The sequence below is a fragment of the Dendrobates tinctorius genome, unplaced genomic scaffold (genome assembly GCF_039654945.1).
Source record: "Dendrobates tinctorius isolate UK_male_01 unplaced genomic scaffold, ASM3965494v1 ptg000237l, whole genome shotgun sequence".
NCBI classification, from domain to species: Eukaryota; Metazoa; Chordata; class Amphibia; order Anura; family Dendrobatidae; genus Dendrobates; species Dendrobates tinctorius.
In genome coordinates, this window is record NW_027361904.1 from 7,877,443 (window position 1) to 7,896,706 (window position 19,264).

The 19,264-nt window shown below is 44.5% G+C and overlaps 1 long non-coding RNA gene across 1 annotated transcript; it reads left to right on the forward strand.

The window, feature by feature from the left end:
• Window positions 1-9,801: 9,801 nt before the first annotated feature.
• LOC141060403 (uncharacterized) lies at window positions 9,802-11,405 on the forward strand. Its single transcript, XR_012222700.1, has 2 exons — window positions 9,802-10,234; window positions 10,571-11,405. It is a non-coding gene; the product is annotated as an uncharacterized lncRNA (long non-coding RNA).
• Window positions 11,406-19,264: the final 7,859 nt, after the last annotated feature.

Below are 19,264 nucleotides of genomic sequence, written 5' to 3' on the forward strand. Positions count from 1 at the left end.
TCTACCAGCACTGTTGATGGCCCGGGTAATGTTGTGGGACACGTGCTTGCTTGTCTAATGTTGTGACGGTAGACCGGGAGATATAGTGTCGGGTGGGGATAGAGTACCTTATTACGGTCACCGCCATCAGGTTGCATAAAGTGCCCATTTCCCACGAGCCTAAAATGCAACATTTCGAGAGCAAGCAGACGAGAAATTTTTTAATTTAGTGCTGTGGCCTGTGGGGCGTTGGCTGCGTCTTTCCGCTTACGCTCCAAAGACTGGGGTATGGACAACTGAAGGCTGCGCTGGGACAAGGACATGCTTGATGATGGTGCTATTTGACTGTGGTCAATGGCAGGTGCAGGGAAGGAGGCATCTTCACATGCACTGTGGACAGGGGATTGGCTTGCTCGCACAACAGTGGAAAAAGCTGTGGTATCACCGGCAGACACTGTTCATGGAGCCTGGTGTTCAACCAACAAAGTCTGTTGCTTTGCTGCCATTTTCCTAATCATGCTGGTGGTGGTAAGGCTTGTAGTTTTACTACCTCTGGTGATGCAGCCATGGCTGCTGGTGCAAATGTCCTTTTTGGTGTTATCCGCAGAGTATTTAAAAAACAAGAAGACTGGTAGGGGGACATTCATTGTATCCCTCTACCACACCACCTTCTCACCTCGACACCTGTCTTTCGTTGTTCCCCAAGGCTCTGTTCTAGGACCCCTACTCTTCTCCATCTACACCTTCGGCCTGGGCTAGATGATGTAATGGCACGGTTTGCAATATCATCACTGTCATCAATATCATATCATCACTATGCCGATGACACGCAGTTCTACCTATCTGTACCTGACTTCACCTCTTTACTGACCAAAATCACACGTCACGGGGGCCTTCTCTGATACCACACAATCAACAGAGCGAGAGAAGTGTGAACAATCCCAAGACCTTTATTACAGGCAAAATTAGAAGGTCCATGAACAATCCACAACACTGAGGATACAATAGTCCAGAACAAGAATGTAGTCCAATAACAGGAGAAAATGTCCAGGGAGACGAGATTCCAAAAACTCTAGCACCAGAGGATAAAAATGGGTCCTTCTCTCTGAAGTGCAGTCTTTAAACAATCCTCTCCAAACAGGAACTGACTTGACCAGCTCCTGTTTCCCCCGCCCCCTTGTTTCCAGGGGTAGTCAAACAGGCTGGGGCGGTTTCCAGGCCTCCCAGAGGAGAACAAAGGAGCCTTTGGGAATAATGCACTACAGGGGATCATCAAGAGACAGACACAGTCAGGCTGTAGACCCACAGGGCATCAAGAAAAACACTATGAAAACAAGTGAAATAGAAATATACGCGAAATGACATCCACATAGCATATCATACCATCACAACAAGTCTTCCCGCCTAATCATCCTTCTTTTCTGCTCGCTTTCAAAAAGTGGACATGGACAAATACATCATCTTTCAAGCATCTCACCTGAGAGCTATGTATGCCTCATTCAGTACAACTTTAGTAATAGGTAAACTTTACCCGAGAGAAAATGATTTTCCAGACATTTACTGAGTTTTTTGAACATTTTTTGCAGCTGTGATCTTCATCTTCTTGGTGTGGATGTGGAAATTTTTTAAGTCGTCATCAATACCATCATCGTCCATATATTGTAAAGAGGAAATCAGGTTTTTCAAAGGGTCGGGGTAATGTAGCTTTTGTGGCATTTATTTAGCAATTTTGGTTACACTAGGGCAATTAATTTTAGACTGTGAAATTTGTATATTATTGGTAATATATATGGGTGCAGATGAAGAAGCTTGTGCCACGGGTGTGTTTATAGTTATGGATGGTGCACTCCTCTTTAAATTCTTTTTCACGAGCATCCATGAGTTTGTTTGGTTTTCCTCTGACACTGATCTGCTTTATATAATTCCGCATCTCACGAACATGTTGCACTTTGCCCTTTATACAGACATGTGCGTGTTTGGCAACATATTTGGGATGGTCATTTCTTAGGGCGAGTCTCACGCGCATCTGGTACACCAATCTTCTGACAGGCATGAAACCAATTCTGGTAATTGATGGCGGCTAAACAACAAATCATTGTTGGCTGTATCCTGGATGTCATAACTCCCTAAGCCACTGCAGTTATTAATCATGTACTTTCACATTCCTGTCATCACCATGCTCCTTTTTTCCAGATCACTCCATCCAACGATTCGTACTAAAAACCTGACCTTCCCAACATCAACTGTGTATGAAACCATGTTAGTTTTGCAAGGTGTTTATGATGCCCCCTACCAAAAGAAGGCCACATTATGTTGATATCTACCCTGCTGCAAACTCTTCACTGAATCGTACATACAAGCTCCAAGACTGGGAACACCCAGGAAAGAAGACAACTCCACCTCCCCATTACCAAAGCGGGGACCGTGTGCTTGTACTAGATCAACGCCCCCAGAACAAACTGGAGCCGCGCTGGGAAGAGGGTCATTATTGGGTTCTACGCCGTATCCATCCGGAAGGACCCGTGTCCGAAATACAACCCGAGGAGGATGAAACACTGCCCACCCGCATTGCGCATCGTAATATGTTACGCCCGTGTTTTTCCACCGACCCGAAGCAATCGGAGCCTGCTCCTTCAACCTCTGAACCGTCGCCCATGTTTTGGGACCCGGACGACGACGAAGATTTTTTTCCAGAACCCAGAGGCCCTCCACTCGATAATGAGCCAATTGACACAATTAGCCCGCCTGCACCAATCAACCCAACACTATCCACCACCCCAGAAGACTCCACCCCAATCGAACTAAGACGCTCCGAGCGGTCAACAGTCGGCAAACCCCCTAAACGATACGAACAAGACCAGTTCGTATGGCAACGAACATTGATACCCCTACAGACCAATCTCAATAGACTAAGACCCTCGCCCGAGGACTGGCGAGCTTGCAGGGTGCGGGACTCCATAGGGTGACTGGGCCGGAACTAAGGGGATCGCCATCAGGGTTCCTGAAGAAACGACATCGGGGGGCAACAAAGGGAGAGAGGCGACTGAAGGTTGCCGAGCAACTGAGGGCGGGGCAGGGATAAAAGCAGGGGGCACGCTCAGGAGGCAGTTGGCAGTGAGGCTGACAAGAGACAAGACTCTGTGCTTGACAGAGGAAAACAGTGTAACGGGCGTAGTGGTGTTGAGAGGCCAGCAGGGGTCTGTGAAGGGTAAGCGACCAACTGACCGTCAAGTTACGTGTGCCAGACCCCCACCGGGAGCCTCCCGCCATTCACGTTCAGAAACAGCCGTGCTCGCTCTCCCTCGCCACGTCGCGGCTGGTCCGCAACCCCGAGCCGCTGCTGTAACTGCGCACCGACAGGCGTCGGCAGCCTTGACACTACCTCCCTGTCTCCGCCCACGTATGCGGCCCTTCCATCACCGGCCTCAGTGGACACTTTCTCGCTGTTCGGCGACAGCAGAGGCCCACGCCCCGTCCACAAAGGGACCCTGAGCAAAGGCTGGTCAACGGTCACCTGAGCGACTGCGACATTCCTGCGCACTGGGGACGAGATCCGACTCAGATTCCTTCAGGGCCTGCTGCGCCCCAACAGCACAGATTCTTCAGGGCCTGTTGCGCCCCAACAGCACAGATTCTTCAGGGCCTGTTGCGCCCCAGAGGCACAGATCCTTCAGGGCCTGTTGCGTCCCAACAGCGCAGATTCTTCAGGGCCTGTTGTGCCACAATGGCAACGATCCTTCAAGGCCTGTCAAGCCCAATCATCCCTGGATATCGAGGCGCCAGGGCAGCCGCATCAGCGACCTCTACGCGGCCACGTTTGTGTTCCTGAAAGACCCCTGGAAGGATAAGTTTACTATAGGAAATAAGGACCCATAGGTTGGCCATACGTGGCCTATATCACCCGGACAAACTGGGTTAGTTGCATTTATAATAGGAAAGTGTTGTTAATATTGTTGGGTCCCTGCGTGGACCGGTTGTTTTTGACCCCTTTTGTTTGCTCAATATAGCCCGGCGGCTACAATTTATAAAAGTTAATTTTACAAACCACACTCAGTCTCGTGTCTCGTCACCACATCCTGAGAACCTGCTGTACCCTACACCATGACCTCCATGTAGACATTAGAAGTGGGTTAGCTCGTGCCTCTGTTGGCAATTCAGTATTAGAGAGATGCAGGAAGGCAGGGAGAGCCAGTCACGGGGTAAGACAACATTCCAGGTCAAATTGGGCATAGTAAGACGTCCCCTTCAGCCAGTCCACCAGCACTAGATATAAGGAAGCTAGGTTATAGTGTGTAATATCAGGCAAATTTATCCCCGTTTCCCCTTAGCTGCTGGAGTATTTTAAAGGCTATATGAGGCTTTTTTCCCTCCCAGACGAACGAGCGGTATAGATAGTTGATCCACTTCTCCTCTTTAGGAGCTTGATAAATTGGGAGAGTATGGAAGAGGTAGAGGAGGCGTGAGAAGTCTGTCATCTTGATTAAGTTGGCTCTGACTAGATATGACAAGCTAAAATCTCTCCACTTGGCTAAGGTAGATTTTAAGTTTTTGAGATCTGATTTAATGTTAGTTTTGTATAATTTCACTGGTTATCTTGTCACCCGTATTCCTTGGTATTTTAATGAGTCATTAATAAAAATTGACTGAATCTTGATGCCCATAAAGGTTTGAAGGTTTTATCCCAGTTGATATCATAGCCCATCAAGCTCCCCACCTCCCCCAACTTTTGTATAACAAAGTGTAAGACCCTTCTAGGGTTAGTTAGTTACCACCAGCAAGATGTCATCTGCAAACGCCGCAACTTTCAGTTCTCTAGAACCCGTCATGAGACCTCTAAAAGTAGAGGTTTGTAATAGATGGCGCAATAGGGGGACTATAGAGAGGTTGAATAAGAGAGGTGACAGAGGGGCATCCCTGTTTGACTCCTCCTGGCGCATCGTATCTGCTGACTGACACTCGAGTATAAGCATTTATATGGAGGTATTGGACATATTGTAGGAACTTTGGACCAAAATTTCTCCTACCCAGGACTTCATATAAGAAAGGCCATGCCACTTTATCAAAGGCCTTTTCAGCATTGATACTCATCATCATTTCAGGCGGTCTCGATGCATCTTGGGCCAGGACTGTGGCTGCAACCGCACATGCGAATATTTGCCACACTGCTCCGTCCATGGGTGCATCCCGTCTGAGCCTCACATAGGAGGCTAGCCAGCAGCGTCTGCAGTCAGTTCGCCAGGATCTTTGCCAAGATTGTAGTCATGGTTGAGGAGTGAGATTGGGCGGTAAGATTGTGGCAGAAACGGGTCTCTGTTAGATTTGGGGCTTACTATCGTGCGCGAGTCTGTAAATTGGTCAATAGAAGTTCCCTGGAGACAAGCTTCGGATTGGTCAGGATGGGTACCAAGTCAGGGGAAAGAATCTTATAATATTCTGCCAAGAAACCATCCGGGCCTGAGGTCTTAGCGTTAGATGCGCCTGATATAGCTTGCCTCACCCTCGTCCTCAGTGATCTCCGAGTCCAGCGTCATTTGTTGTTCACTAGTCAGTGATGGTAGGTTCATAAGGTTCAAAAAGGAGTTGATTTCGGGGTGACTGGCAGGGGAGACTCTATATACTGTAGGTCTTCATAATAGTCATTAAAAATTTGTGTGATCTCTTCACGTCCAGTCACCTGTATGCCTGTTGCAGGATTCTGTAATTTAACCCCTTAATGATCGGAGCTTTTTTCGATTCTTTTTTAGTTTTTCGCTCCCCTTCTTTCCAGAGCCATAACCTTTTCATTTTTCCATCAATACGGCCATGTGAGGGCTTATTTTTGCAGGACGAGTTGTACTTTTGAAAGGCACCATTGGTTTTACCATGTCGTGTACTTGAAACCAGGAAAAAAATCCCAAGTGAGGTGAAACTGCAAAAAAGGGCAATCCCACACTAGTTTTTTGTTTGGCTTTTTTGCTAGGTTCACTAAATGCTAAAACTGACCTGCCAGTATGATTTTCCAGGTCATTACGAGTTCATAGACACCAAACATGTCTAGGTTCTCTTTTATCTAAGTGGTGAAAAAAAATTCCAAAATTTGCTAAAATTTTTTTTAAAAAAGCACAATTTTCCTAAACCAATAGCGTCTACATTTTTTGTGATCTGGGTGTCGGGTGAGGGCTTTTTTTTTGCATGCCGGGCTGACATTTTTAATGATACCACTTTTCTGAAGATACGTTCTTTAGATCGCCCGTTATTGCATTTTAATGCAATGTCGCAGCGACCAAAAAAAACCTAATTCTGGCATTTTGATTTTTTCTCGCTACACCGTTTAGCGATCGGGTTAATCCTTTTTTTGTTGATAGATCGGGCGATTCTGAATGTGGTGATACCAAATATGATCTGAGATTAGTATTGGGTGGTTACGAGAATCATGGTGTTGGGGAAATAGTTGTGTGGAGATGAGAATGTAGTCAATATGAGAGAAGGAATGGTGAGTAAGGGAATGGCATGTATATTCTCTCCATCACTCTTCACGGGTGACAGAGTGAGAGCTGTTTCATAAAGTGTAGGAGAGAGGCGGTGGCCACCGAGGCTTGTGAGGAACGGTCCAGAGCAGGACACTGTACTAGGTAAAAGTCTCCTCATACTATTAGATGGCTGGGTCCAAGTCCCAAAAGAGTCTGAAGAAGTGAGGTATAGAAGTGATGTTGGTCACAATTAGGAACATAAAGGTTGACCAAAAAATATATTTTACTGGCTATGTCAAATCAAATATCTACCCTGACTATCACTAATAGAGTCCCGGATGGAGCATGGCAGGCCCTTTTTAATAAAAATGGCCATTCCGAGTGACGACGAAGTGTGCGAGGCAGTATAACAATCCCCTATCCAAGGTGCTAATAATTTACCAGGTCCTTCAGCCTCCAGTACGCCTACTGAAGAAAGATCACATTTGGTCAGAATCGTTTTATGTGTCTCAGAACTAAGGGGAGAGTTGAGGCCTGCCACGTTCCATGACAAAAATCGTAAGTGCGGTGAGGTGTAAATGGTGTCGGAAGCTGATGTCTGGGGTATAAACTCATCCTGGGTCCCAGGGCTAGGTCAGAGCAGAGTGCAGCAGTAAAGTGCATCCATCCCTTTCGGTCTCAGAGAGCCGTAGGAATGAACAGATATTAAAGGTATCATCGAGGGTGGGTCCCTTATACATTGGTGTCTGATCTGAGGAGAGGGGAAACACAAGAGGGTAGAGGTAACAGAGAACATAAAAAAAACAACATAAACAACATAGCTAACTTTACAACTCGGTGGTGGAAGCTTGCCGGGAGTATACCAGGAGAGCCATGCCATCACCAAAGAGAACACTCTATAACAGAAGCAACAGTCTTCCTAGAGTGAAAAATAACATATGTAGCAGGTTTCTTAGATCATCCCAGTGCCACATCTCCAGGGTGTTGGAATCTTCTGAATGATGCCACTGGATAGATAGTTACTCAGTCTCCATCCTGGATTTTCAATTTATCTGGGTATAACAGTTAAAATCTGATTTTCCTTTCAATCAATAGATGGCAAACATGTACAAATGCCTTGCGTTTTTGAGCTACAGCCGCTGGGAAGTCCTGGAAGGTTAGAATTTTAAAATCATGGACAGCCAGTTCTCATTGTTGACGATATGCTCTTAAGACCTTTTCTTTCACGGACCAATTGAGGTATTTAGCTATGACTGGGCGAGGCCTGGCATTTCCACCATTTTGAGTAGGCCTTGGGGGGGCCTAATCTGACGTTCACCGCCCACTGATTCTGGGGCGCCCACAAAACGTAGATTGCTACGGCGGCCTCTGTTTTCCAAGTCCTCTAACTTATCGAGCATCTCTCGCTCTGAAATCTGACTTTGCTGGAGAGAGGTCCGCAGTCCTGCAAACTCTGTTTAAGCCGATTGAACTTTATTTTCCAGTTCTGTTATTTTTTGAGTATTAGCAGTAATTTGGGCCATGGCTGTATTTATAGAGGCGTGAAGGACGTCAAATCGTTTATCAAACAGCGGCATCAATAGTTTAGAGACCTCCTGGGCCACCAAAGTTGCCTGTGCACAGAGTGTTCTGAGCAGCTCGTTGACGGAGAAAGTTGCGGCGGGGATAAGTTGTCTTCCATTTGCGTTCCAGGTAGTGGAGAAGTTGGTTGGTGGTGTGAGCTTTTGGTAGTGTGTTTAGGTGGTTTCAAGGCGGTTTTGCTCTTGTGCATTGTAGACGGCGGTCACATGTTGGATAGTAACGGCGCCTGTGAATGGGTAGATCTCTGCTTGTAATTTCGTTATTTATCTGTACATTACAGCTCCCAGTGATTGGGGGAGGTAACCGGATGGCGAACACCAGGAGAGATTATCAGGTTAACAGGTTAAAAGTCACAGTTGGTTGATTAGTAGGAAGACTGTCATAGCTCGGTTACGACATCATAGTCTAAAATGGCAAAGTTCGAGCAGATAAGGAGTGGTGTGCGTATGCCACATATGTCTACAGCTAGAAAGCCGGAGAAGGGTTACGTAGTCGGCAGGCAATGTGCTGGGCGATAGCCTTAATGTCTCTCTTGTGACCAGCCAAAATAGACGTCAGGAAAATTACGCCAGCACCTTAGCATGGTCTACAGGCACCTCCTGTGTAATGTCGTGTGATCCACACACAGGGCTCCCAGAGAAAGAATCATAGAATCGTAGAGTTGGAAGGGACCTCCTGGGCCATCTGGTCCAACCCCCTGCTCAAAGCAGGATTCGCTAAATCATCCCAGTCAGATGTCTGTCCAGCCTCTGTTTGAAGACTTCCATTGAAGGAGAACTCACCACTTCTCGTGGCAGCTTGTTCCACTCATTGATCACTCTGTCAAAAAGTTTTTTCTAATATCTAATCTGTGTCTCCTCCCATTCAGTTTCATCCCATTGCTTCTAGTCTTTCCTTGTGCAAATGAGAATAAAGTTGATCCTTCTACAATGTGACAGCCCTTTAGATATTTGTAGACAGCTATTAAGTCTCCTCTCAGTCTTCTCTTTTGCAAACTAAACAATCCCAAATCCTGCAACCTTTCCTCATAAGACAGGGTTTGCAGACCAGTCACCATTCTGGTCGCTCTTTTCTGAACTTGCTCCAGTTTGTTGATGTCTTTTTTAAAATGTGGTGCCCAAAACTGGACACAGTATTCCAGATGAGGTCTGACCAAAGAGGAGTAGAGGGAAATAATGACTTCACGTGATCTAGACTGTATGCTTCTGTTAATACATCCCAGAATTGCATTTGCCTTTTTTGCTGCTGCATCACACTGTTGACTCATATTCAGTCTGTGATCTATTAGTATACCCAAGTCTTTTTCACATGTGCTGTTGCTTAGCCCTATTCCTCCCATTCTGTATATGCTTTTTTCATTTTTATTGCCCAGATGTAGTACTTTGCATTTTTCCCTGTTAAAAACCATTCTGTTAGTTGCTGCCCACTTCTCCAGTTTATTTATATCTTTTTGAATCCTCTCTCTCTCTTCTCTAGTATTAGCTATCCCTCCTAGCTTTGTGTCATCAGCAAATTTAATCAGTTTACCCTCAATTCCTTCATCTAAATCGTTGATAAAGATGTTGAACAATACAGGGCCCAGGACAGAGCCCTGTGGTACCCCACTTGAGACATTCTTCCAACTGGATGTGCAGCCATTTACGACCACTCTTTGGGTCCGATCACTAAGCCAGTTATGAATCCACCTAACAGTTGCCTTGTCCATTCCATACTTAGTCATTTTTTCAATAAGGATTGTATGAGAAAAGGCCACAGTTCCGAAAGGACAGCAAAATTGATGTTGTCTTGCAAACTAGGCTGTATAAGTAGGAACTGGTTTAAAAGGTGGTCACGCTAGATGTCCCAGATGTCCGGCTTCGGCAGTTTTTCAGGAGTCTTTTATTTAGTGGCAATATGCATCATGCATCAGGAATAGCTTCGGTTGTGATACAAAAAACAGTCAGTAGGTGGCAGCAGAGATCAGCTTTTCACTTTTTCCCTCTTTTCTCATGCTTCTCCCCCCTCCTTGCAGCTATGGTGGAATTTTATGATCTCTTTGAGCCCTCCTGGTCCAGCAGAACAAGTATAGAGGGGGAGCAGTCACCCTGTGTGCTATGCAATCTCCAGATAGCAAGCAAACCTCACCACTATAGCACCGAACGCCACAGCACACCACAGGGCTCTTGCTCTAATATGGCGCCGGTCAGGGGGGGCATCCGGGTGCCGCAACAGAAATCCCAGCCCGGGTAAGTTCAATCTTCACTTTGGGGGGCGGAAGGGGAGAAAGACAGGTGGGAATTGCCACACTCCCCGGTGGTAGGAGGGCCCAGTGTCCCCCTGAGTGGAGCACACTTCATCATCCCCTCAGGAAGACAGAGGGGAGACTGAAGCACACTGCAGAAGCCCGTGCTACCAGGTCTGCAGCACCCAGGGTCCAGGGGGGAGGTGAGGGGGCACCCCATCAGGAAGGGGCAGGGGTCCCCGCAAGGTGAGAGCAGCCAGACCCCCGTACCTCAGCCGCCGCGTTGAAGAACACACGAGGCAGGAATATGGTGCCCTCACTTTCCCTGTCCGTCCTTCAGGGTCCCACAGGGATGGCAATCAATCCTCCGTGGCTCCCAAGCCTCGTCCGGAGGACACCAAGGGCCACCAACCAGACCCTGTAAGAAGATGAGCCAGGACAGAGTCAGCGGTTCCCTGTACACTTTAGGACCGGAACTATCGGGACTGTCACCACTGTTGCCGGGGGGGACGATTCATCTGAGTGGGGAGGACCTTTGCACTGGACAGCAGGGGGCGTGAGGGAGATAAAAGGGGCTGAGCGCAGGAATAGGAGAGATTTGGCAGGAAGATGACAGGAGAACAAGGAGGTTTATTCCCTCCCTACTGCTCGGAATGCTAACGCCTCATCCTTTAGTCCCCTGCGGATTGACTCACCAACAGCCTGTGTCCTGACTGAGCTACCCCCGGACGTTCCCGTACTGGTCAGATCATAGTGAGTACGTCAGAGGTTCGCACGCTGCTGCGGTCTGCGGGCCTGCATGCTGTTCGTCTTCTGTGCCATCCCAGAGGAATCAACGAAAGAGACTATTTCTACATTCCAATGTACTCAAGCCAAGCGAGTCCGGATATATTGGCACGGTCGGGAGACAGTGCATTTCGTTCCTCCGTCACAGAGCCAGAGACATTGTTCACGATCTACAACGCCGGCGGGAGTTATTCCAACCTCTCCCCAACAAGAACTTCAAACGATAAGATACCTCTATCGTACACCCTTTTCCCACAAATATTGTGCTTTTGTTCAAATTCTGTTGTTGCGCTCAGTGTTCCTGTGACATTTCGTTGTTGATCTTATCTCCCTGTGTGGAGTATCCCTTGTATGTCAATAACCTGTACAAGTAAATTCTGTTAACCCCTTCTCTGCCTCTTCACTGCATCCCACGAACCTCACTATAGTACCTTTACAACCCCAGTGGGGTAATGGATTTAAGAAAGAAATTTGGAAAGAAAACCTGGACAAAAACCAACCACAGAGCCAGGCCTCAGGCCTCCAGTTCAACACAATATGGCTTGATATTCAATACCAGAGGTATTTCCTCTTTTCCCATTCTAAAGTACAGCCCCAAGGAAAAGAACCACTTCATTTTGGAGTGAAAACACTCTTAGCTAGATTAATTGTTATTACGTTGTTTTAGTTTTATTGTTGTTGATTCTACTATTGTTGGTTTCACTGCTACCCCACTTAATCGGCGTAGCCTGTACATTTTTGTACTATTCTCTTCCACAAAGGTACTTTGCTAGCCCTCCCAGGTGAGATTATTCCTGCCCCTCCCAACTTGAACCATGAGTCTTAAAATCATGACTTATAACATCAGAGGGCTTAACAACCCCAGGAAAATATTTTCCCTTTGGAAAGAACTAGACAAATCACAAGCAGATATAATTTGCATTCAAGAGACCAAATTTAAACTAGGCAATCATCCCAAATTCTCCCACCAAAAAACTTCCCCAAATATATGAGTCATGCAGCCCAAAAAAGAAAGCGGGAGTCCTTACAATAATAAAAAATTCAATCTCCTTTGAATTCTCTGAAGAATTCATTGACCCGAAAGGTAGATACCATATTTTAATATGCCGCATTAATAACCAAGTTATGCACAATAGTTAATCTACATGCCCCAAATAAAAACCAAATAAATTTCCTGAATTAACTTTTAAAAAAGAATAACAAAGTTAAGAAGGGTGAAATGATAATGCTAGGCGATTTTATTTCAGTTCCTGGCTGTCAACTGGACTCATCCTTAAAAAAAAAAAGACCACAAACCGGTAATTTCAATGATTGGCTGTACCGGAGTGAGATTTTCAATGCCTTTAGATGCGTAAACGCATCATCAATTGAATACACGCACTTCTCTGAAGTACACCAGTCGGCCTCCAGAATTGATCTAATAGTCATCAATGTATTCTCTCTTCCTAGGTTCGAGAAAATCTCAATTAAAGATAAAACAATTTCGGACCACTCTCCGGTGATAGGAGAACTCACTCTGGGACCCCCGACTAAAAATAGAAGCCTCTGGAAGTGTAACTCCATTATAATCAACAATCCCATCCACAAAAGCCACATTGAAACATCTATTAAACAATATTTTGAAGAAAACACCACAGAAGACATTGGTCCCATAACCAGATGGTGTTCCCAAAAGGCTGTAATTAGAGGGCTTTTAATTCAAGTTTACTCTCGGGGAGAAAAAAAAGAGAGGAGGGCCGAAATTGAAAATATTCAAACCCTCCTTAAAAATAAAATTAACACTCAGATTAATCTTCCATCCCCCTCAACTAGCCTACAAACAGAGATTGCCAAACTCAGACAGGATCTTAGACTGCTAATCTTTTCATCTTATGATGAAGCGGTCAAAGCGTCTAAACATAAGATGCATACCTCCCTGAGTTCAGCTCACCCCTCGTTGATGCTGCAGCAAGATCCGAGCAAGGACACGTCTCCACTTGGACGTCTTGAAATGCTTCTTAGAAAAAAGGAAAGTCCAGCTCAAGGAATAAAATCCAGAATCTGAGTCTAAGAGCGTATACCGCTCGAAACGCGTACAGAACCTCCTGGGCACTCTCTGTGCGGCTATCCTATGTCAGGGTTAAAACCGCAATGATGACTATAGCAGCCATGCTTGTATTTTAATGATATAAATAAAGAAAATTCTGGATTTTATTCCTTTTTTCTATGAAGCACTCCCTGAATAAGCTCTTAAAATTCATGATTAATCGCATAAAAAAAAAAAAGAATTCACAACAGAATTAATAAAATCAAATCTCTAAATGGAACTATTTTGCCACATCCACAAGATGTGGTAAATGAGTTTGCCAAAATATTTCGAAATATTATATAACATAAATCCCCACCCTTCTCCTCGCTCAAAACAAGACGCTATAACTTCATACCTATCCTCTATAAATTTACCAAAAATCACAACAGAAGACTTGACTACCCTAACTTCCCCTTTCAATACAGAGGAAATAGAAGAATGCATCAAACTTTTAAAAACATCAAAATCTCCAGGCCTCGATGGTTTTGGAAATGACTATTACAAGGTTTTCCGTAACCTCCTCGCCCCCACCTCTCACAAATGTTCAACATCGCCTCTACCTTTGGCATGTTCCCCTCAGAAATGCTAGAGGCTTCCATCATTCTCATTCCGAAGCCCAAAGGAGACCCCGAAATTATGTCCAACTTCAGACCTATTTCCCTCATAAACTACGACATAAAGATCTATGCAAAAATCCTAGCAAATAGGGTCAGTCTGATACTACCCAACCTTATAAATAACGACCAGATCAGGTTTGTCAGAGGTTGATACGCCTCAGATGGCACAAGAAGAATCATTATCTTAATTAAGGCAGCCAACTCTACTAAACAACCTACCATAATTGCCTCCTTAGATGCTGAGAAGGCATTTGACCATCTGGACTGGGGCTTCCTAAGACAGACCCTGATTAAATTTGGACTTAATAATAACCTAATCTCCACGATTATGGCCCTCTATTCCAATCCCAGAGCTAGTGTCTTCTCTGATAATCATATTTCTTCCTCCTTTCCCATAACTAATGGAACAAGACAGGGCTGCCCCTTATCCCCGCTTCTTTTTTGTTATGGTGTTATGGCCATGGAACCCCTCGCCCAACAGATCAGACAAAATAGCATTATTAAAGGCCTAAATACACCATCTCATCAACACAAAATAAGCTTATTCGCTGATGACGTCTTGGTTACCCTGACTGACCCGGTCAGCTCTATAAAAGAACTTCATAATGTCCTTGAGACATTGTCAAACCTTTCGCATTTTAAGATCAACAAGAAAATGTCTAGTTTCCTACAACTTAATTTGCCCAAAGAGCAGATAAACAAAATCAAAACTATCTCGCCTACTAACTGGGCCAACAAAGACTTCACCTATTTAGGTATCATAATAACTAAAAATCTTAAAAACCTAGTCACAACCAATATGAAAGCCCTACTTAAAACCATCACTAAAGATATCATCTCCTTTGGGGAAAAGGAGCTCTCTTGGTGGGGTAGGATTCTCACCACGAGAATCATTGCGTTACCAAAGATACTATACATAGAGTATTAGGCTCTATGCCTCTACCCATCTCGGAATCGCAAGTAACCACCTCTTCAATCAGCCATCAAAACTTTTATCTGGAACAACAAAAAACCTAGGACCCCTCAGATTATAACCCTCAAAAAGAAAACATATGGAGGACTGGGAATCCCTAACATAACTGCCCATCACCTCACGATTCTAATCAAACATAGCATACACTGGCTCTCAGCTAATAATCCCTCAGCCTAGCTAGATCTAGAAATATTCTAAAATAACAACAAACCCCCTCAAGAACTAATTATAAAAACTCTAACAAATCAATTTCCCAGCTCTATAGCCCATCCTATTTTCCAGGCAACCACAGAAAAAACTCGCTAGCCCCAAGAAAGGGGCACATAAAATGACAATCCTAAAAAAATTACCCCTACATGTTATACTATCATTTAACAACCCAATGCTACCTGCTTCTTGGGAAAACCACGGCATAAGAAAGCTGGAGGACTTACATGACGGAACCTCAATATTGAAATTCAGCGACTTAGCAAATAAATACAAACTTCCTCCGTCAATGTTCTTTCAATTCCTGATCCTAAAAAACAAATTGTATCCTTCCTCCAGAGGAGACCCAAACTCTCAGAAGCCACCCTAAATCTACTATGTAACAAAGCATGGGGTCTTCTGGAGCAACAGGAACATTTATGATTAGCTCAACCAGGATGTGGATTTTACAAAAAACCCATACATTCATAAATGGGAAAAAGAACTAAATATCTCCCCTCTCTGTGAGGATTGGGAAGATGCTTTAACTTCCACCTACGCTTCAACTCTATCTATGTTGCTACAAGAAACCCGTTTCAAAGTCATCTCGCGATGGTATTACACCCCAGCAAGAGTAGCGCATTTTGGTCAGGACACCTCCCCTATGTGCTGCAGAGAATGTGGCTCCCGTGGAGATCTCCTGCACATATTTTGGAATTGCCCTAAACTTAATTCTTTATGGTTCCATTCATCCAATATTATTGATAAAATAGCAGGCAAACCAGTTACCCTAACCCCCCAACTAGCTTTGTTATCCCTCGAGCTTACGAACATCTGCCCGGACAAAAGATCGCTAATTATACATATTCTGCTTGTGATTAAAAATGCCATTGCTTCTGCTTGGAAAAGTCAACATCCTCCCGCTTTTCCTGACTTAGTGGAGAAAATCTTCCTTCATAAGTCATACGAATTAAAATTTGCCCTAGCCAATAACCAGCTCACTAAATTTACAAAAAAATGTTTTCACTGGTCTAACTTAATCCCTTGAACCTCTTTGCAATGTACCTCAACATACATGACAACAAAGAATGTTATTAATATAATAAATGTATATTATTTGAATGTTAATGAACGGTTAATTGATTGTTTTATCTCTATTCACTATTCGTATTTTGCCTCTACTAATGTACCTCACTGTCCCCCCTTCCCCCATCTTTCCCCTCCGTCCCCCTCTCTAATGTCACCGCCGACACTTCTTACCAATAAAAATTTGTCAAATTTAAAGGTTGAAAAATTTAAATAAAAACATTGAAAAAGAAAACCTGGACGAAGATGTAAACTCTGTGCCCAGAAAGGAAACTTGGGCTGTGGAGAAAAAGAGGGGAGCCAGAGCCCAGAAGGCGAGTAGAAAACGTTTTATTAATAATGAACGCCCTCCCCTTTGTGAATACAAGGGGGGGTCGCATGATAACGCGGCTCCCATAACTATTAATTTGATGGTGTTCAGTTGTTTTTTTTGTTTTTTTTAAAGCACTGGTTTACAAAGAGTTAATGTTTCAGTAAGCTGTGATATTTCACGAGCAGGTTCCCTGTTGTTTCTCCCTTTTACCGTCAATTTAAGAACAATATCATAGATATGAAAGAGAAGATGAACCGGAAGAAAAGAAACGGGTGGTTATTCAGAGGTCATTTAATAATTGGCTTCAAGCATTTGCTATCTATGCTGCTGTACTGGGTGAAAAACACCCTTCGTTATGTTTGGGGCTGTTTCAGCATTTAGATTCAATTTTGGATGCATATCGTAACTTTGGGGACATGTCATGGTTACAATATGACAAAGCATTTCGTGAAAAATTAGCCATGCACCCTAACCTATCATGGGGTAAAAAAGACCTGGGATTATGGCTAATTTTGATGTTGCCCCAGAAGTTCCCATCATATAAGCAGAATATGTCTACACCTAGTAAAATAGGGGTGTGTTTTGCATTCAACGAATCAAGCGGTAAGTGGGCTGTCGTTTTCGCCATGAGTGCTCATTTTGCGGGGGTGTACATGCAATGTTTAGATGCTTCAAATGTCAGTCACAAAATGGTCAGCAAGGACCCAATAAAGATGCACTTTCAAAGAGCGCTGACTCCAGTGAAGTTACAAAATATGGTACTTGGATGACAATGTGGTACACAGCAAAACCTTCCGAGAGCATGTTGAACATGTGAGGACCGTACTTCAGCGGTATAAACAACACGGAGTTAAGTGGATCCCTAAGAAGTGTGAAGTGTTCAAAAGGCAAGTCCGATTTCTAGGGAAAATTGTGTCCGGAGAAGGATATACTAAGGACCCAGAAGAAATCGCTCCGGTACTGGCCTTAAAAGCTAAGCAGCCTTCTACTGTCGGGGAGGTGAGGCAGATCATAGGATTCCTCTTCTACTATCTTACTTAAATCCAGAACTTCTGCAGGATTGCCGCTCCACTATATCTCCTCTTGGGGGGGACGACAGAGTCAACAACACTCATGGAAAAAAAGAAGAACGTGGACAGGATCGGCCGTAAAAGAAACAACGCCATTTCATCCCAGCAGCCCATTGATTGGACATCAGGCCACCAGGAGTTATTGGAACAAATAGTGGATTACCTGGTAAAGCCACCCATATTAGGACATCCTGATTTCAACCTACCATTTGTTCTTCATTGTGATGCTTCTCAAGTTGGACTGGGAGCTGCCCTGCATCAGCATCAAGATGAGAAATTAGGATGATTTAGCGAATCCTGCTTTGAGCAGGGGGTTGGACCAGATGGCCCAGGAGGTCCCTTCCAACTCTACGATTCTATGATTCTATGGCAGACCCCATTTGTATTTGCCGAAGATTTGGATTTGTATATTTTTACGGACGAATCAGAAGATTTTGGTTTATCTTTTAAATCGCACTGGTCGGCAAACAGAGGGCCTAGTTCTTGGTCTTACAGCAATACTATTAAGAAGGGAGCAATTTTAGACCTTTTCGCCATATATGTAGCCATTCTTTTGTGGGGACCTAGCCTTTGCAATAAGCGTATATTATTTCAGTCTAACAACCAAGGTTTGGCTTTTATGTTAAATACATTTTCAGATAAAAACAGATGGGCTAACCAGATTCTTAGGCCGTTAGTTCTTGCCTGTATGGAGTGTAATTTGTGGTTAAAAGCGTCATTTTCAAATGAATTAATTAATGATTATGCTAAACTTATTTGTCACCGCCAGTGGTCAAAGTTTTTGGAGCATGTTCCTGGAGCCGACAAAGAATGAACGATTTGCCCAGAGAATATATGGGACATAGTACAGGTCTAATTCAATATTTTATTGGAAAGTCCTTGGCTAAAAAAAATTTGGTCCGAGTATTCGGGCGCTTGGAATGTATGGATAAGATTTTGTACAGCAAACGGTCACGCATATAAAAAAGCTAAGGAAGAAACAGCTCTGAAATTTGCAGAGCATTTGGTTTTGAATGGTCTGTCTTATTCAGCGCTAGCAAAACACATTGTTGGTGTTTAATTTTTCCTTAAGGCTGAGTTCACACGTGGCGTTTTTTTCGCGTTTCCACGGTGGCTTTAACCGCGAAAACGCGAAAAATAAGCATCCCATGCATTCCTATGGGATTCCGCAATGCTGTGCTAAGGCTGCGGTTTTTACTGCGGCGGAATCGCTTTGCGGTAAAAAATGCAGCATGCTCATTAATTTTGCGGAATCGCGGCGATCCCGCACCCATAGGAATGCATTGTTCTGCTTACTTCCCGCATGTGGCTGTGCACATCATGCGAAAAGTAAGCAGAACATTTGCGGATGGTACCCACGGTCCGGAGGAGAGGAGACTGTCCTCCGGGCTCTGGGTACCATATTCCTGTAAAAAAATAGAATTTAAAATAAAAAATATTGCTATTCTCACCTTCCGACGTCCCGTGCAGCCTTCCCGCCTCTCTCCACGCTGCCGGTCCCAGTAAGCCTTTGCGAGCAATGACGTCCGTTCTCGTTGGATCGCGAAGTCTTGCGGTCATTCGCGAGACGTCGCAATCCCGCGAGAACGGACGTCATCGCGGTTTTTGTCGCAAAGGATTACTGGGACCGGGAGGGTAGAGAGAGGCGGGAAGGCTGCACGGGACGTCGGAAGGTGAGAATAACAATATGTTTTTTTATCATTATTATTTACATTCTATCTTTTACTATTGAGGCCGCATAGGTAGCCTCAATAGTAAAAAGGTGGTCACACTAGTCAAACACTATGTTTGACGAGTGTGACCAACCTGTCAATCAGTTCTCCAAGCGATGCTACAGATCGCTTGGAAAACGCTAGCAATTCTGCAAGCTGATTACGCTTGCAAAATGCTAATTTTTCCATGGGAAAATCGCGGGAATTTAAAATGCGATTTTCC